The sequence below is a fragment of the Homarus americanus genome, unplaced genomic scaffold (assembly GCF_018991925.1).
Source record: "Homarus americanus isolate GMGI-L3 unplaced genomic scaffold, GMGI_Hamer_2.0 scaffold16712, whole genome shotgun sequence".
Lineage (NCBI taxonomy): Eukaryota > Metazoa > Arthropoda > Malacostraca > Decapoda > Nephropidae > Homarus > Homarus americanus.
The window spans coordinates 1,967,228-1,980,605 of NW_024757794.1; the positions used below are offsets into that span (position 1 = coordinate 1,967,228).

A 13,378-nucleotide genomic window follows, 5' to 3' on the forward strand; every position below is an offset into this window, starting at 1 on the left:
TTGGAAAGATGATTGGTGTATATACAACAGCAGGGAATTGGGTTCAGTCTCCGAGGTTCGCCCGCAGAATATCAATTTAATAGTAACTGAAGTTGTAAGGTTGCACCCTAACTGGAGGAATTTTAACTCTAAAACGATAATATTAACCCGAAATATATTAAAATTACATTGACTCATCCATAACTCTCTCGTCTCTCTCTTTCTCTCTACTTTGTTATTGCCTCGAGAAGGTATATACTGTAGTGTTATATCTGAAGGAGTGTAAAGTGATAATAACAAAAGAATGTCGCGATAAACTTACTACACAGCACTTATAAACATTTGGTGAAATAAAAGTAATAATGCAAATCAAGATAATCAAGATAAAAACTAGAGAATGAATTAAAATGAAAAACTAAATATAAGCCTCAATCTGAATAGCCACTCGATCGGTAATTTTGCATTAGCGAATGATGGCGACAGTAATTAACGTCAAAGTTACTCGCATGAAAGTTTTAAGAACTCGTAGATTCTGTATGTTCTTGAGTAGAATCATCTTACCAATACCAGCAATAAACGTTAAGGAATAGATATTAGTTGAAGGGGGTGGAGTGGTTGCTAGGCTTGTTGGCGGGTTGAGTATGTCATGTTATATGAGACCGTTGTTGGTGAATGGTGTGTTGTCACGTTCACTTACCACCACTGTCCTCTTAGGTTTGGTGTATTCTCTCCCTTCTTGACTTCCGTGAATTAAGGATTATAAGTTATGTTCAAAAAAATGCATACACAGCTATTGTTCAATTTGTTATCAACTGTGCGCTAAAGGTTTGGATGTATTTTGTTTGTAATGAGAATACTCAGATATTTTAGGAAGTGTTTGTTTAGTTTGTAATATCTAGTAGGACCTGTAGCTAAAGTAGGTCAAGGAGGCGGTGTTGGTTGCCCCTCAATCCTAGTATAATAATGTCGGAACCTAGTATGGCGCCACCGACCTACGAGTATAAAGTTTTCCTTTTAAGAACTCGATTTTATTTCATTTCTAATTTTTACCGCTACGCTTTTAGAATCTTATAAGATGGTTATAATAAATTTGGGCAATTTTATAATGCTAGGAGCCTTATTAGAAACTTTTATTAATACTGTAGGGTACTCTCAGAAAGGCTGTTTATCATCTCTTGGTCTGACCTTAATTCTGCGTTAAGACTGCAGTGTGTGTAGTCATTCTATTTATTATAATTATTACTGTTCTTATTCTCGAAAATTAGTTCAGAATCCAGAAGGGTCGTTTATCCCTCTGAAGCATCTAAGATATAAATTTAATTATTTTATTTGTTGTCAGTTTTCAATTCGCATTACGAATGAGTTATGAAATGTGTGTGTTTTATTTGCTATACCATTTGTCGTGACTAAAGTATTTCCGCAAATATAATAAGGTTTTAATTAATTATGGTTATTATATATCCAGAATTCACTTGTGTTATAATTAATTTCGTTCATATTTATAGCAGACTATAGGAGAAATAATTATCAGATGAATAATGCATAGCAGAACAGATAGGAATGTGGTTTTAGATTCTAATTAAGTTATTCAAATATTTTGTTGTTTTACGATAACGTAACTTTGAGACCATGAATATATGTACAGACCTCATAAAAATGCTTTTAAATTTTTTATGAAGTATTATTATTGAACAGCTCTCGAGGAAGATATTCAGTCTAGGTTTCTGGAATTAATGTATACGAAAATAAGTATGTTACCATTTAACAAGAAAATATTAATGATACAGAAAGATTGTTTGTTACTAGCAAAAAATTTCAAGTTTACAATCACCGCAACGAGTTTACTGTTCGTCTCCGTCGAATATCCATTTTTTTTATCACACGAATAATTTCTGTTGCACTCCTCTCCCTAAATGTAGTTGATATTTATTTATGTGTAATTGCAGTTATCGACTTTTAAGTATTGTACGCATATATCCCCCCTCTCCCTCCTACGCGTCTTTCTCACTCCCTCCCTACTCCCTGCGTCTTTCTCATCCCTTCTCTCATTCCCTGCTTCTTCCTCATCTCTTTTCTCTCCTTCCACGTGTCTTCCTCTCCCTCTCTCTCCATGCGTCTTTCTCACTTCCTCTCTCCCTGCGTCTTTCTCACTATCTCTCTCTCTGCGTCTTTCACCCCCTCTCTTCTCTGCGTCTTTCTCACTCCCCTCTCCTGCGTCTTTCCTCCCCTCTCTTCTCTTCACTCCTCCCTCTGTCCATGCGTCTTTCTCACTTCCTCTCTCCTGCGTCTTTCACTCCCCTCTGCGTCTTTCCTCCCCTCTCCCTGCGTCTTTCTCACCCCTTTCTTCTCTTACGCCATGCGTCTTCTCCTCCCTCTCTCCATGCGTCTTTCTCACTCGTCTTTCTCCTCCTCTCTCCATGCGTCTTTCTCACTTCTGCTCTCCCTGCACCTTTCTCCCGCTCTCCCCGCGTCTTTCTCACTCGCTCTCCCTGCGTCTTTCTCACCCTCTCTTTCTCCTTCACTGCATCTTCATCATCACCCATTTCAGCGTTTAAAGATATCTCCTCTTCCCTCCTTCATTCTCAGTATTATCGCATATTTTTAGTGCCTTCCCTAAATTTATAATACTCCACTATATTCTCAGTGCCTCTTGTAATTTAAATATTTACATCATCCCCTCAGTATATTTTCAGTGATTGCCCCCCCCCCTCCATAAGTGTTGATTTCCCTTTCTCAAGTAATTATTATCATTATTCTGTATTGTCAGTTACAGTTACTCTCAAAACTAAATAATTTCAGTGTATGTGTTCTACCCCACCACCACCACTCTCCCCCCTCGGTTATGTAATCAGTTATTCCTGCGATAAATTTGAATGTTTGTATCCGCTATAAACATCCTCTAGCCCAGTGGTTCTTAACCTTTTTTGAGTCACGGACCCCTTTGAGAATCTGGTGAAAGCTATGGACCCCCTCCCTAGAAAAATGCACATAAGCACATTAACACAACTTTGCATGCAATGATTAAACTTTATTTTATTGAAAATACATTGCCTCATACAATGTATGACATACACAAAGTATAGTGAATATAAATGTTAAATTTTTATCTGACCTTCACGGACCCCCTGAAGCCCATCCATGGACCCCTTGTGGGTCCATGGACCCCAGGTTAAGAACCCCTGCTGTAGCCGTTTATATTTTGGGGGGGCATATTACTTTCATATGTTTACTGCGACTCTTTTCTTCAAGTATCAATTTTAGCATCGTCTCCCCTACACACCAATTACCACTTAGGGAGTAAATATAAAGGTAAACATACACAGAAGATTGATAAAGCCCTTATATATATATATATATATATATATATATATATATATATATATATATATATATATATATATATTCACATCTTCAGGGGTGAGTACAGACTCACCCTGAAGATGTGAATTACACGAAAGCGCTTGGGAACTTGTGTTTTCTTATTTCCTTGTGGTTATCAGCATATACCTAGATCAGGCACCTACAGTGATTTACTTGTATATATATATATATATATATATATATATATATATATATATATATATATATATATATATATATATATATATATATATATATATATATATATATATATATATATATATATATATATATATATATATATTGTTAACTCTTCCCAGTTTTCTCGTCAGGCCTCAATGCGGGAGGCAGCAGAGGTGTTCATGTATAGTAGAACTCTCGTAAGGCCAAGAGGATGGTGGGGTAGACATTGAGGGATTAACTTGGCTTTGGAGGAAGGATGGCAGTAGGAAGCAACATGTTCTGGTAAAAGATCTTGGGTCGCCAACCTCCTTACATACTTCATATCGTACCTTGCCACTCTCCTCCACTTGCTGCTCCGTGTACTGTGTAAATAATTCACACGGGTGCCGACCGACCGCGGGTAGATGTTTCAGGTCACGTCGGTTTTTGGTAAGAGTTTTCTGGCGATATAATTAAATTGCGGAAGTTGGGTTAAACGGCCAGCCCAGGTGGTTCAAATTTGGCGCGGTTTTTTTTATGCCTTAGTAATGTAAAGTAACGTCTATATTGGGCTAGGGGGCACCAAAATCAGTACCTTGTCAACTTTAAACCCGCGGGCTGACCCCTAAACAATATTTTGAAATCACATTAACAGGGTTTCAGAATTGGCACGTCACTGGGGTCTAGAGGTTCATAAACACACCAAATGTATCTTTATCTCCAGAATTGGCATCGGGCCAGATTTGAACTCCACTATTGGCCCCGTAAGTTGGTTAGGTTAGGTGAGAATGAGGAGACTGTAATGGAGAGACATATGTTGCTACTGGTTCTCTTAATACTGCATATCTTCTGCGAGTATTATTGATGTATTAACGTAGTGATGTTAGTGATGAAATGGCCGGAAGAGCCGTGTCTTAGCAGTTGTGTGTGATGTGTCTCTGGAGGGGCCAACGTAGGGAATCCTTGTGAGTATTATTAAATAGTTCACTGGAAAAGTCACGTCCCAGGAAAGTACTCGATTTGTTGCGTTAGGCTAGGTTAAAGATCAGGATGTTTGGTATATTAGTGAAAGATGGGTAATTGGTGTATGTTGTAGTTTAATTTACTTTCAAGGAGGTTGCGTAGTTAAGCCTCTACTGTATAAGTGAATATTCTTGAACATGATGGTGTGCTGTATTCTTAGTGGTTCTTGTTCATCATGACGTCTGCTTCTGTTCAAACCAATTTCCTGACCTTAATGACCACAGTTTCTCTCAGTTCTAAGTATACATAAATCTGAGAGGAGTGGTGGTGGTATGTAGTGACTTTGTTTTGGATCACTTGTGGATCCAACCAAACTGCGGCCACGGTTAGTGGATACGTTACCGTGCTAGGCAAGCCCCCAACACTCCACACACACACACACACACCAGCAAGTTCCACTACACCTGTGAAATACCGTATTCACTCATATCGGACTTATTGTTGATACCGGAAGTGTTCATTTAAGGCGCCAGTTATTTTGTCGTCTGAGAAGTTGAATATATGATTGTGAGTGTTGTGGTCAATACTAGATCTTGGTTACCAGCTCACCGACGACCGCCACCCACTGAAAAATTGGGTAGCACAGACCAGGGTGTGAGGTGTACCACTGGTCTCCACCGCCTCATCTAATGTACTGCCAGGCTGTTGATTAATTTGTTTGTCACCATTTGTGTAATTTCTCTTCTTAATATTGTTTTACTTGTTATTGAGATTTTACACTCTCTCTCTCTCTCTCTCTCTCTCTCTCTCTCTCTCTCTCTCTCTCTCTCTCTCTCTCTCTCTCTATATATATATATATATATATATATATATATATATATACACACCTTGCTTTTATTGATTTACATAAGTTTCATTTGCTTCATAGCGTTTGCAGGTACGTGTTTATGTTCACCCGTCCGTACGTGCTTCCGTCCCACCAAAGTTAGTTTGCAGAATTACGCCAAAACTATGTCGCTGAGGATTTCAAGCTGCTTCATTATTTTTTTCATTAGAGGAGCATAATGTGTTCTATAAACACAATTCATAGTTTTTTCTATTTTCCTGTTCATTGACAGATTTCAAGTTGTTTGGAAGGTGATGAGAGCACAGTGCTGTATCTTGGGTGGGAGTGTAGTGTGCTGATGGTGGTGACAGGGAACAGCTGACCGGCTGGATGTGCACCATCATCGACTAGTTTCTGTGTAGGCGTGACGACCACATTCATACGCGATCTTCATAGTTCACCCTTAAAATACGTTTTCTCTTTACGTCACTGGCACAGTAAAATTTCGAGAAAAAAAATTTACATGAAAACAATAAAGTAAAGATTATACAATATTGCCTACTGAATCTCAGAAAAGAAACTCACAGCACTTAGCTCTTGTCACTGAAACAATCATGGGTGATTAATGTCAAATGTGAAGGGATAACGACAGGACATATTTATGTGTGTCGGTCTCCTGCATTGATCACGAGGCACCCACCTGACTGTTGCATGAAGGGGATACCGTGTCTTGGCCCTCACTACGGTCGACGATCCCAGTACATTCACCGCGAAAGGTGATCCATAACGGCAGCGATGGTGTTGTGTCGCGCTGTTTTGGGGGGGACCTCCACCTTCCCGGGTTTATACACTGCGTCCCTTTTGTTTACAAGAAGCTTTCACTTGTTTTACTGCCGGCTGGTCCACACGCATACTATTTCCGCGGGTCTTTCTTTAGAGGTCACATTTATAGATTTTGTATATTTTTTAGGAGATTTATAATGAAATTTGGAGATGTTACGAGTAATATGTACACACTTAGGAAAGTTTTCAGTTGACCATTGTCGTGGGAGGGTGGGGGTGGGTGGCGTAGGGCGTGGGTGATGATAGCGAGAAGAGTACGGTGGTGCAGGGAGTGGCGGACCAGTGTGGATACAGGAGGGTGTGAGGATCGACCACGAGGGACACGAGCACAGAGCCAACTGGCAGCTAGGCGGCCTGGAACCTAACGTTGTCCTGGTTTGTGGGGGAGGGAGTCCGCCGCGCCCAGACAGACCTGCTACTGCACGCGCTGCATACACCTGCCTCACCTCTCCCTACCAGATATACCTGCCTCACCTCCCCCAGGCCACACACACACACACAGGTACAACGGCCATCAAGACAGTGGGAAGGACTTTGTTGGCGCCGACATCAGGTCACAAGAATGTCTACAGACCAGCTCCCATAGTACCAGATCTAAAGTTAATCTATATGTTGACTCAATGTTTATGTATTGAAAGCTTTTGTCAATCAAGTGACCCACTCCCCGATTTCACCATATGTAACTTATCATCTCTGTTCATTGTATATTTTCAGCCTTCGGGCTGCCATGTTTTCTTAATAAACCGTTAATTTTAGTATTATTATTATTGTTATTATTATTATTATTATTATTATTATTATTACACACACACACACACCTTCCCATGGCGTGTACAGGAGAAAGCAAACAGTACTGTCTTACTTTATATAATAGTGTGTCTAAAAGAGTCATGAAATTAGTAGGTCTATTAGTGTGAAGTTTGTCATTATTAGGGGTAACATGGAGGTGTGTGTGTGTGTGTGGGGGGGGGGGTTTCATTTGGGTATATTACCTGGAGGACATTGAATCCATTTGTGTCCACCAATACTTCTTCTTCCTCTTTTGTTTTTCTTCGTCCCATTCACCCCCTGCAGGACTGATACGTATCGACATCATCTATAACAAAAGACAATCTGGGATCCATTCAGGCATCCATTGGCATACTGTAAAATAGACTCATTGTGTATTACAGCCGAGGAATATTGAACTTTTACGTATGTTTCTATACTTTAAATAGTTGTGTGTATACTGCATTTTTTTTTTGCATTGTTTTTTCTGTATGTCTCATTTTGATAAGGATTGGTCAAAAACTACAATGAGAAATATATAAGGGTCACCTTGAGTCACCTGGAAGACTAAACACCGTATCCCCTTCTCAGCTTATTTCACCTGGAGGTTAGGTTAGATTAGATTAGGTTAAGCATGGTTAGGTTAAGCATGGTTAGGTTAAGTTAGGTTAGCATTAGGTCAGGTTAGCATTAGGTTAGGTTAGCAGTAGAGCGGTTAAATATCAGGTGAAATAAGCTGGGGTGTCTGATCTTCAGGTGAGATGTTCCAGTTACAGCTGCCCTTCCCCCCACACACACAGCCGCCGCTGTGATGCGAGAGATGTTTATGTATCTCATCGAATACATGCAATTGGGTCTGGGTGGCTGTGTTGCAAGTTGACACCTTGACGTGCATCACATCCAGGGTGAAATAGTGGTGGAGATGAGGTGGTGAGAGGGAGGGAGGGGGAAGGTGGTGGGGATGAGGTGGTGAGTGGGCGGGAGGGGGAAGGTTGTTGGTGATGAGAGAGGGGTGGGGGTGGTAGGGGATGGGCTTGTCGTGTGTCTTTCGAAGGCTAGGTTAGGTTAGGTTGGGTTTATTTCATTTCACCAATTTCCTCTGTCCCATAATTAATTTCCACCCTTTTAGAAGTTATTTCGATTAAATTATTACCATAGACCTACTTTAAAAAAACTAAATAAATAAATATATCCCAGGTAGAGTCTCTGCTATATTTTATAACCCTTATCCCTCACCATATTTTGTGTGGTTAGACTCGTTGTAACCTCATCTGTCAGGGTACGAGAGAAAGATATCCCGTTATCGCCTGAGTATCCTGTAAAGTGCTCCTTGCGTTGAGTTATCGCCACTACAAAGCTGTGTGTGTGTGTGATATCATAGACCCAGCTAGATAACTCACACTACAGTATTAGCCCAATGGTGTAGAAAACTGTAGATATATATTGTATAGCTAGACTCAGTCCCAAACTATATAACATCTTTTGTGTATCTAAGTAGCCAAATAACTGATTGCGTTACGTTACTCTTAAGTACATATTGTTACGTTACTTTTGAATATACCGTTACTTTACTCATGAATATACTGTATATCTTAAAAATATTTAAATAAAAAATTCCTTGCTTAAAAAAAAGATATATAAATAAGTTAGGTTAGAAATGGTGTGTACTAAAGTGACTAGATTATATACACAGCCAAAAACTCTTCCCGTATCTGAACGCAGCCAAGTAAGGAATTCTGGCGTTCTTATGCTGTAATTGCTGTATAGTTTGTTGACATTTTGAACGCTATGTGAACGACGACCGCTGCCCTCAAGAGTACTTATATTTGAAATCTCTCCTACTGTGTACTACTAATTAATTTATTGGTAGTGATAGTACAATAATTAATAAATTTGCTATTGGGAGTTGAGGAGTAGGATAGGTTAGATTTAATTTGGTTAGGTTAGGTTTGACTAGGCTAAGTTCGGTTGGATTAGGTTAGGTTAAACTTCTTGTGTGTCCGAGTTAATGATCCCCTAAAGAAGTCTTCATTAAAGGCGCCTCCCTGTTTGGGTGACCCGGGGCTAATTACACCACAACCTGACTTTAATTACTAGGCTGTTGACCTGATGCCGATGGGCTCTTGTTCTAATCGGCCCTTCTACTAATGGGTCCCTGTGCTAATGGACCCCTGTACTAATGGACCCCTGTACTATTGGGCCCCTGTACTAGTGGGCCTATGTACTAATGGACCTCTATTAGTGGGCCCCTGTATTTATAGGCCTCTGTACTAGTGGACCCTTGTTCTAATGGGCCCCTGTGCTAATGGGTTCCTGTACTAATGGGCTCCCATATTAGTGGGCCCCTGTATTAGTGGGCGCCTGTATTAGTGGGCCCTGCACTAATGGACCCCTATACTAATGGGCCCCTGTCTATTGGGTCACTACTAGTGGGTCCCTTTAATAATGGGCCCCCATACTAATGGGCCCTTGCCTTAATGGGTCCCTGTTCGAATGTGACCGTATGCTAATGGGCCGCGAATCTAATAGGTTCCTATCCTGATGGGCCCCTGTTCTAATTGGCCGCGAATCTAAGGGTTGGGTCAAGATTGGGGCCTATTAAGACGGGGTGGGGCCTGTTAAAGCTGCAGTCTTCCCTAACCAGACCCATAGTAGATGATGTTTGGTACGAATGTTTTTGTTTCTCACAGTAATTACAGGATTATCATTAATAAGGGTTTTCCTAGTACAGTGAAGGTTATGTGAAGTCAGGAAAATATCTACTGGGAAAAAATTTAACGGCTTTCATAAGCTTCTTTAGATGAGGATAGATTTATAGAACGGTTATTGAACACTATCGATATACTGTACATTATTGAGTTTTAAAGCAGGGAGGTCGGTTGTAAGTCCCAGCCTGCTTCTCCCTGCCCCCCTCCCCCCCCCTTTTTATAGAAGAAGATATTAACTAGAAGGAATAAATCAAATAATGGTATAATGAAAATGGCGGAATAAATAAAATGAAATATTAAAGATAGAACCACAAAAAAAGATATTGTACTCAGGTTGTCCCGCCCGCCTGCCAGACGTGTTGCCAGAGGGGTGATGCTATGTGTCTAGGATCTTCCAAGCCCGACGATAAGTACAATAAACTCATAACTTGCAATACCACAACGCATCCAATTACGATAGTTTCGGTTTAATTTAGACTTTATCTCCCCCCCCCCCATTCCCTCATCCAAGAGTCGTAGCCTGGCTGTTTTGAAGTTTCCAATATTTTTTTTTAGGAGTAAATAGTAACTTAGGATCAGCTGAGGTTCCTGCCCACGTGTGTGATGTATGGTAGTGGTTATTCAATGTGTTCTGTGTGTTTTATTCATTTTCTTCTTCTTCCTTGGGTTATAAACGTCCATTGTAAGTATCATTCGGGGGGGGGGGATAGAAGTGTTTTGTGTATGTATGTACTATATGTATATTTATGTATGTATGTATTTATGCTTAATGTTTCACTTGTCCGTGTGAACGTTTGGGATATAGTAATCATCTGTGTGACTCAAGGGGTGGACATTGTGACTCACCGGATGAATTCTTGTGTGAGTACTGGAGAATTTGGGTGAGTCACGTGATCGAGATGGGTACTTCATTGTTAGGTCAGGTTAAGTGTAGTTAGGTTAGGTGATTGACTTAAACTTACTTCTATGCTGACCAGTCCTTATGTAAAGTAATCTAACTTAACCCAAACTCTAACCTAACCAAACCCAATACTAACCTAACCTAACCAAACTCAATACTAACCTACTCTAACACAGGTAGAGTAGGAATTCAGAGTGAAATGCCTAGAGAATGTAAACAAAGAAGAGAAGAAGGAGGATGTAAGAAAAGGAAAGAAGTAAAGTAAACAAAAAATCGATGAAGATGAGACAGATACGAAGACAGACAGACAGACAGATATACACGAAGACAGAGAAACATACGAAAACAGATAGAAACAGATTCGAAGAGAGACAGACATAAACAAGCACCCAAGTCATTCCACTTTCTGAACTGTCAATTGCTCGACCTGGAAATTGTCGGCCATTTTCCTCAAACAAGTAAAAATGTCTGAAAGGTGAAGCTATTTTTATTTGTTTATTTTATCGTCTTTACACAGTGGGGTAGGTGTATGTGTTTGTTTGCGTGTTTGGGTCCGTCCGTGTTTGCGTGCGTTGTGTGCTTGTTTGTGTCCGTGCGTCCGTCCGTGTATCCGTGTTTGCATGAATTGTGTTCCTACTTGTGTGTTTGAGTGTTTGCGTGCGTTGTGTTCGAGTTTGCGTGCGTTTTGTTCGTGCCTGTGTGCGTGCATGCGTCCGTCTGTCTGTACCTGAGTCCATGATTGCAGTGTGTGTTTTCTTCCGTGTCCTTGTTTGCGTGTGTGTGTATATAGTGAGGAAAATGAGAGGGGGCCACAGTTTTTACCTGAGCCACAGTCTTAACGAGCCACAGTCTTTACCTGAGCCACAGTCTTAACGAGCCACAGTCTTAACGAGCCACAGTCTTTACCTGAGCCACAGTCTTAACGAGCCACAGTCTTTACCTGAGCCACAGTGTTAGGTAATCCTACTTAATTCTCCTCTCTAATTGGAGGTAAGGTAAACCATTTATTTACGGTCGAGTCACAGTACGATTTCGACGACATATATAGCCAGCCTCCTGCGTGTAGTTGGTAACGAGGGACAGATTGGTGCGTTGTTTTGTCACTAACGAGGAGAAGAATTAAAGCACCAGCCACTGAGAATCCACCAGCTGCTGTGTGGGGTTCCGAGAATAATTTGGGTAACAGTATTTTTGTCAGGATTTTAATTGGTGTGTCGTGTTTTTTTTATTCGTTATTTCTTTTTATATACCGTACCGGTATATATGTGTATATTGGTTGTTTCATGTGGTTCAGTAATATCGTTGGTGGTGGTGGAATAGGTAGATAAATATACACGTGTCAGGACAGTTGCTGCTCTGGTGATGACTGGGGTACGAAACATGGAGTCATGATATTGGCCTCTCCGTGACCTCTCTGGCCTTTGGTGCATGCATCATCACGCACCTCACCGGTAAACCAAGCTACCACGAGCAGTCAGTAGTGACCGGCGTCCCTCCCCCCCCCCCCACACCTAAGTGACACGTTCGCCAGCTTACCAGCTATACGAATCCCATTTTGACAGGATCTTGTAGTGACTTAGTTTGCTTGTTGCTGTTGCCAGGATAAGTGTTGGTTGGTGCTGCCTGGTACACGGGTTAAAGCTTTACGGAGCCTCAGTATGTGGTCGACTACTGGAGACAAATGGGCGATACGTGGCAGGTGAGGAAGCTAGCCACCACTGTAGGTCTGAGTGGGTGGGTCAGACCTCCTGGGAAAATCTACTAGGGTTTGCGATTGTGTAAAGATTAGTTGTGGCTATCCTTCTATTGTAAAGCTATTATTATTATTATGATGCTTTTTAGTAGTAGTAGTAGTAGTTGTTGTTATAGTATTAATTTACTATTATTATTATTACATTGGTGCCGTCACCACACACTCCTTGCCCCACATCATCACTCACCGTCGCTGTCGCTCGAGTAAGGAACTTCTGTCTTTGGTAGATGGAACTCCAAGGCTTCCAGATGCATTGTTCATCTTTAATATACAACACGTATCCTTAGAATCAGGGTTTTTTTTTTTTTTAAGTCCTCCAATCTGCATTTTACTTTTTGGGCGGAGGACAATCGTTTCACCACCCATCACCCACCGTTTTGATGTGGTCAAGACTTGTGATTTGACAGTTCGCTCTTCTCATTAATCAACTTGTGAATCTTTGGCTGAGTGTCATCGCTCCTCCACCATCTTGACCTTGTTTCCTTGGCCTTTGTTCGTGTATCTCGAAATACATTTGTTCCTATTTTCGTAGTTTCTCGAGGGTCTTATAACGCTTTATGGCCGCTTTTCATGTGACGCGCCATATTTAGCTTGAAGATGTTTCGGTGTTTCAGTATCTTCCGGGAATAGATGGTGTGTAGTGGGTGAGTGGATACAGCGGTCTCCTCCAGTCCCAAGGAGTCGCTGTTTCACGTTGACTCCTTGTGTACCGGAAGCCTCGTATACAGAGTACTATATCCACACTACCTCTAACTGGACCCGAACCTCTTCTTCCCATCTAGATCAGGTCGTTTAGCAATGCCGTCTCTGAGTGTCGCGTCGTTGAAATCTCATAAGGTCATTCAGCTATTGTGGTGGATCCTCTATCTGGCCATTTATCCTGGTCCCCTCAGTGTTGGCCAGGGATGATGTCTTCCCGCTGTCCCCCCACACAATAGACAGCAAGGATGATTCGCTCTCTTGTCGCTTAACGTATATCCTGTCCCCTCAGGTACATGTCTGACGTCTGGGGCATTCAGAAGGAAATCAAATTTAGACACCAGTACAGGAAGACAGGATTTGAGGAGGAAGACAGAAGAAGCGGGAAGAAAAATGAGTTAAAGAGGAATAATAAT

At 41.1% G+C, this 13,378-nt stretch overlaps 2 protein-coding genes across 3 annotated transcripts in view; one reads left to right on the forward strand and one right to left on the reverse strand.

Moving 5' to 3' along the window:
- Positions 1-6,518, reverse strand: part of LOC121857783 (homeobox protein 5-like) — a 42,041-nt gene extending 35,523 nt beyond the window's left edge. For both annotated transcript variants that reach the window (XM_042353979.1, XM_042353978.1), the window contains exon 1: positions 5,991-6,518. The gene's annotated coding sequence lies outside the window, so the exon portion shown is untranslated. The remainder of the gene's footprint in view (positions 1-5,990) is intronic.
- LOC121857786 (metaxin-2-like) overlaps positions 1-13,378 on the forward strand; it is a 47,355-nt gene that overhangs the window by 13,999 nt on the left and 19,978 nt on the right. The window lies entirely within an intron of this gene.